This window comes from Artemia sp. Qi Xiang Cuo, chromosome 21 (genome assembly GCF_049724085.1).
Source record: "Artemia sp. Qi Xiang Cuo chromosome 21, ASM4972408v1, whole genome shotgun sequence".
Classification (NCBI taxonomy): domain Eukaryota; kingdom Metazoa; phylum Arthropoda; class Branchiopoda; order Anostraca; family Artemiidae; genus Artemia; species Artemia sp. Qi Xiang Cuo.
The window spans coordinates 50,765,038-50,771,037 of record NC_142814.1 but is presented as its reverse complement, the minus strand read 5'-3'; positions in this window follow the sequence as shown (position 1 = coordinate 50,771,037).

Here is a 6,000-nt window from a genome sequence, read left to right as displayed (position 1 = left end):
CGGAACGGTGATCCTCCGCAAATTCGGTTTCATACTGTAACACCGTGACACCAATCTTTAAATGTACATTATCCCGCTTGAAAATATCTATTCCTTTTAGTGTCACGGTAAATTGACCATTTAAACAATTAAAATCTACTTTGGGGAACTTTGAACCCTCCCTACAATTAACTACCATTTCATACAACTTTTTCCTAGTGGCATCTTTTTGAAGAGGTCCGTAGGCACCAATTAAAAATGCATACTTGAAACACTGTAGCCTCGTATCGAAACAGATTCGTTGTATCCCCCTACATCCCTCTATATCTGAATGATACTTTAATTCAATTGCCGTGTCCCCATCCCCTCCTCTTAAAATAAAATCCTTTTTAAATCTACAAATATTAACGTTTAAACTTTCAATAAATAAAACCACCGACCCACTACCCCCCTCGTTATAATTTTACCATTTACTTTGAATGCTATTAACCCAAACTAGAAAAACCTCCCCATAATTTGATAAATACGGGCGAATTGCCAACATCTCTGTGTGCAAGTATTTCGAATACAGCTCACTCACATTTTCATTAAAAAAAAATATTTTTAGATCTATTGATGCTTTTAAACTGACCCCCATCCCCCACAACCCCATCTTTTGTTCAAGAAGGGCTCAAATCTTATTAGCATATAAATGGATAATGTCCAGGAGATCTGTTATTATATCCCCTGACACCAAAGAGTTAAATGGATCACCAAATTTGGTACTGTAGACCTTTGTATGGTGCAAGGCAGAGTTGGAAAGAATAAAATCTGGAAGTGGGGGTACTTGTGATGATGTTATACCATTATTAGTACTAGCTGTATCATTAGCCATAATGGTGTGGGGTGGCATAGAATCGTCAATAGCACCATCCCCAGTCTGTTCAATTGCATTGGATGGATGTGGCATGAGATCTTCTAAGCTAGTTTGTATATCTTCCAGGGTGTTTGGGGATATCTGATCAAGCCACCCTGTATAGTCCTGTGACTGAATTTCTTTATGTGGACCCAGTTAAGATGCACTAGTACTACTACTAACATCACCTAAATGCTCTCACATAAATCTATCGGTCCATTCCGGGTCCTCCACCATGTCAATGTCACAAGTTAAATCGTCTAGGCAGGCCATGTCCTCAAAACAATCATTTAGAAAACCCCTATGCCACTCCATCTTATCAAGAATTAGTGTAGGCTCATATCTAAACTCCATTGGCGGTGCGAGGATTGGTTCAGGTCCACTAAAAATGGATGCTTTATGAACTGAGGAAGATGGCGCTGCTAATTCAATAATCTATAGAAAAAAGGGTTTATTTTCTATGTGAAATAACCATTATTTTTATAAAGTTAAAGAAAACTATGTTCATTTTTCACCCCATCCTCAAAACTCAATTTCCCTCCTACTAGCATTATTTTAAATAAATACTTGCCCCCCCCCCCTCCCCAGAAAGTTCAGAAAGACACAATATCCTATTTATGCTGAAGCATTTCAAGTCAGATTTTTACCGGCATATTTAATGAGTACCATTTTTTAAACCTTCCTCAGAAGTTAATTTCCCCCCTCCTAGCTTTATTTTAACTAAATAATTGCCTCCACCCCCTCCCCAGAAATTTCAGTAAGAAGCAAAAGAGTGATTTCTTTGACAATCAAAAAAAATATACATTATATTTAGGTATCTCTGAGGGGGGCAGAGAAATCTAAAACAATGGTTGGGGGGGATTAATATTTTGATATCTCTGACACACACACTCTTACAGTGTTGAAATAATGGTGAAAAGAAAAGGCTAAAAAAAGTTGGAAAGAAATAGTTAGATATTTCTAAAAGCAGGTAGAAGGTAGAGGTAAAATGCTTACATTTCCAAATTCAGACTGCACTTGTGTGCCTGAAGGACCTGGCAAAGCATGATGGGGGGCGACCTAACGATCTGGAGTAGACGGGGCTGATACATTATGAGAAGGCATCCACTCTCTTTTCAATTTTCTGCCAGGTTGCATAGAGGTTTGCGCAGAGCTGACACTGACGTGAGAGGCTCCTGGCATTAAAAGTTGTGTGGTCACTGGCTGGTCCAGAGCATGTGTAGAGGATCCGGCATATCTTATGATGGAAGACCTTGCAGCTTGCATCGGTGTGACATCAGTCCCTCTTGCTCTCTTTTCAGGGGGAGAGTAATTGTCGGAATCCTCCTTAAAAAAGAAGAAAATTTATATTTAAATGATCATTCCTCTTTTACAGAATAAAAATTAGTACACAGAATTTTACAAAAGAAAAATTAGTTTACAGAAGAAAAATTAGTTTGCTAAAGACGAGCTATTTTCTTGCGAAAACACAAAAAAAAATCAGAAAAAATGTTCAGTGTTCCTTTAGTACCTACACATTTAGACTAAAAATTAAGATATTTATGCACAGTTTCAACTAGCTATGGCTAAGTTTTTTAAATACGAGCTATTTTCTTGCGAAAACACAAAAAATTAGAAAAAAAATTTTCAATGTTCCTTTAGTACCTACGCAATTAGACTAAAAATTAAGATATTTATGCATAGTTTTAACTAGCTATGGCTAAGCTTGCTAAAAACGAGCAGTTTTTTTCCAAAAACCCAGTTTCTGTATTGGCTACGCAATTATATTAAAACTAAAGATTTTCATGCAAATTGTCAATAATTTATTGCTAATTTCGTTAAAGGCTAGATGTTTTCTTGCGAAAACACAAAAAATCAGAAAAAAATGTTCAATGCTTCTTTTTCGGCCAGACAATGACACTAGAAATTAATATATTTATGTAATTTTTCATCTAGCTATGCCTTATCTCTTTAAGAGAAAGCAGTTACCTTGAAGTACCCAAGTCTCTGTATTAGGCTCGAACTTGGATACGATAATCAGATGTCTGTATCAAGATTCAATATGCACTTCTCCATTTTGCTAGAGACTAGCAGTTATTTTGAAGAACCCCAGTTTCTGTATTAGCTACGCACTTAGACTAGAAATTCAAATATTTATGACCAGATTCAACAAGGTATGGCAAATTTTGTTAAAGGCGAGCTATTTTCTTGCGAAAACACAAAAAATAAAAAAAACGGTCAATATTCCCTTAGTACCTACGCAATTAGACTAAAAATAAAGATATTTATGCACAGTTTCAACTAGCTATGACTAAGTTTGTTAAAGGCAAGCTAAAATCCAAAATTAGTACAAAACTTAAATTTGTTCCCAAGAAAATATTTTGAATACGATTTGGCTGTATATCAATTTTCAGTTTAGTCTACTATTCTTTAATTAGCAACTTCCTTAATTATATAACTCAATGAATATCCATAGATATCCAAAATAAATACAAAACTTAAATTTATGTCCGAGAAAATATTTTGAATACGATTTGGCTGTAGATCAATTCTGAGTTTAGCCTACTATTCTTTAATTAGCAACTTCCTTAATGATATAACTCAAAGAATATCCAAAGATATCCAAAATTAATACAAAACTTAAATTTCTTTCCAAGAAAATATTTTGAATACGATTTTAATATCAACTTTTTGGTATACTATAACGTTAGACCCTATTTTAAATTGACAACATTGTTCAAACACCACTTGTGCTTTGCATTTCAAAGGATTTACTCTCGCTAATTTGACCAAAAATATCTCTTTTTCAAACTGTCTAGAATTCCATAAAAGCATCTGGAATTACTCAGTGTCGATTACACAAGCGTGTGAAGTTTGTTTTATGAAAATCACCCTTTTGTATGAAGATTAAACACACATGGTTTAAATCTAGACTGCAACGAAAGCACATTTTAAATGCATGATGGGAAATGACATTTTGAACGAAAGGATTATTTCTAATGAATGAATTAAACTAGTAAACAGAGGGGGGCGGGAAGCGGAGACTGACATAAGGGAAAAAAGCGCGAATTTGGCGCTTTATATCGATTACAATCATCATATTGCCGAGTTTGTATTGTGGGGGGTGAGAGTATCTCCTGAATTTGAATTTATTGGAGGGGTGACTACGTGAAATGATTTTATTTGGAAATAAATTAAGAAAATTTATTAAATTAGACTCACATTATAAATCGATGTAGCCATAGCTTCCTATTCAATAATATCAAATGCGTTATCCATGGTGTGTTAGAACCTTATGAAAATCTAATCGTAACGAATGAGCATTATATACAAAATCTCAAGGACGAATGAAAATCACTCCTTTTATTTGAATCCAATTACCAATCAAGTTATCGTATATAGAATAACCTCCGCTGTCTCTGATTGGCCCTAAAAAATGGGTGTTGCCTCAAAAACCAGTCTTCTTGTGTTATACAATCTCGACTATAGTTTCAAAACGTGTTTGACCACTTTATAGGTTTGCTCGCATTTTGCAATGTGCACGTGAAACTGTACTGTATATTCTTGTGAAATTCCATATATATTTCATTTCAATAGAAATAACCAGTCTGATTGTGTTATACAATCTCAACCTTAGTTCCAAAACATGTTTGTTCACTTTATAGGTATAAAAGGTTTGATCGCTTTTTGCAATGTGCACGTGAAACTGTAGTTTATATTCTTGTGCAAATCCATGTATAGTTGAAATATATAGCAATAACTAGTCTGCTTGTCTTATACAATCACAACCATAGTTCCATAATATGTTTGTTCACTTTATAGGTAAAGGATTGCTCGCTTTTTGCAATGTGCACGTGAAACTGTATTGTATATTCTTGTGCAACTCCATGTATAGTTGAAATCTATTACACTATTACTACTAACGCCTTCTATAAAAACCTTATATGCCCCCAGGGCATAACTTAAAACCCTTGCCCTGAGGGTTGTGGGGGAGTGTCCTCCTCAAAAACACATTTTCTATCTGGAAATCAACTTAGCTGAACAAAATAGCTATCTTACAATTTTGATTGGATGTTTTTGGGTTAATGATGGGCGTGGGGGGGGGTCTAGTTGACCTCCATTCACTTTCGACTATTAAAAAGGGCACTAGCATTTGAATTTCCAATCGAATGAGCCTGTTTTGAAGTTTCTACGACAACGCCGTCTATTAAAAACCTTATATGGCCCCAGGGCATAACTTAAAACCCTTGCCCCGAGGGTTGTGGGGGAGTGTCCTCCTCAAAAAGATATTTTTTATCTTGAAATCAGCTACGCTGACAAAATGTCTATCTCAAAATTTTGATTGGACGTGTCTGGGGGAATAATGGATGTTGGGGGGGGGGGGCTAGTTGCCCTCCAATCACTTTCGACTATTAAAAAGGGCACTAGCACATTGAATTTCCAATCGAATGAGCCTGTTTTGAAGTTTCTACGACAACATCTTCTATAAAGACCTTATATGCCCCCAGGGCGTAACTTAAAACCCTTGCCCCGAGGGTTGTGGGGGAGTGTCCTCCTCAAAAACCAATTTTCTGTGTAACAATCAACTACGCTGATCACAATGGCTATCTCACAATTTTGATTGGATGTGTTTGGGGGAAAAATGGGCGTGGGAGGGGGGGGCTAGTTGCCCTCCCATCACTTTCGACTATTAAAAAGGGCACTAGCCCTTTGATTTTCCAATCGAATGAGGATTTTTTTCTACGACAACGCCTTCTATAAAAGCCTTATTTGCCCCCAGGGCATAACTAAAAACCCTCGCTCTGCGGGCTGCGGGGGAGTCTCCACCTCAAAAACAAATTTTCTATCTTGAAATCAACTCTGCTGAAAAAAATGGCTATCTCAAAATTTTGATTGAATGTGTTTTGGCGAAGGATGGGCACGGGGGGGGGGGGGCAAGTTTCCCTCCAATCACTTTCAACTATTAAAAAGGGCACTAGCCCTTTGAATTTCCAATCGAATGAGCCTGTTTTGAAGTTTCTACGCCAACACCTTCTGTAAAAACCTTATAAGCCCCCAGGGCATAACTTAAAACCCTTGCCCTGAGGGTTGTGGGGGCGTGTCCTCCTCAAGAACATATTTTCTATCTGGAAATCAACTACGCTGAA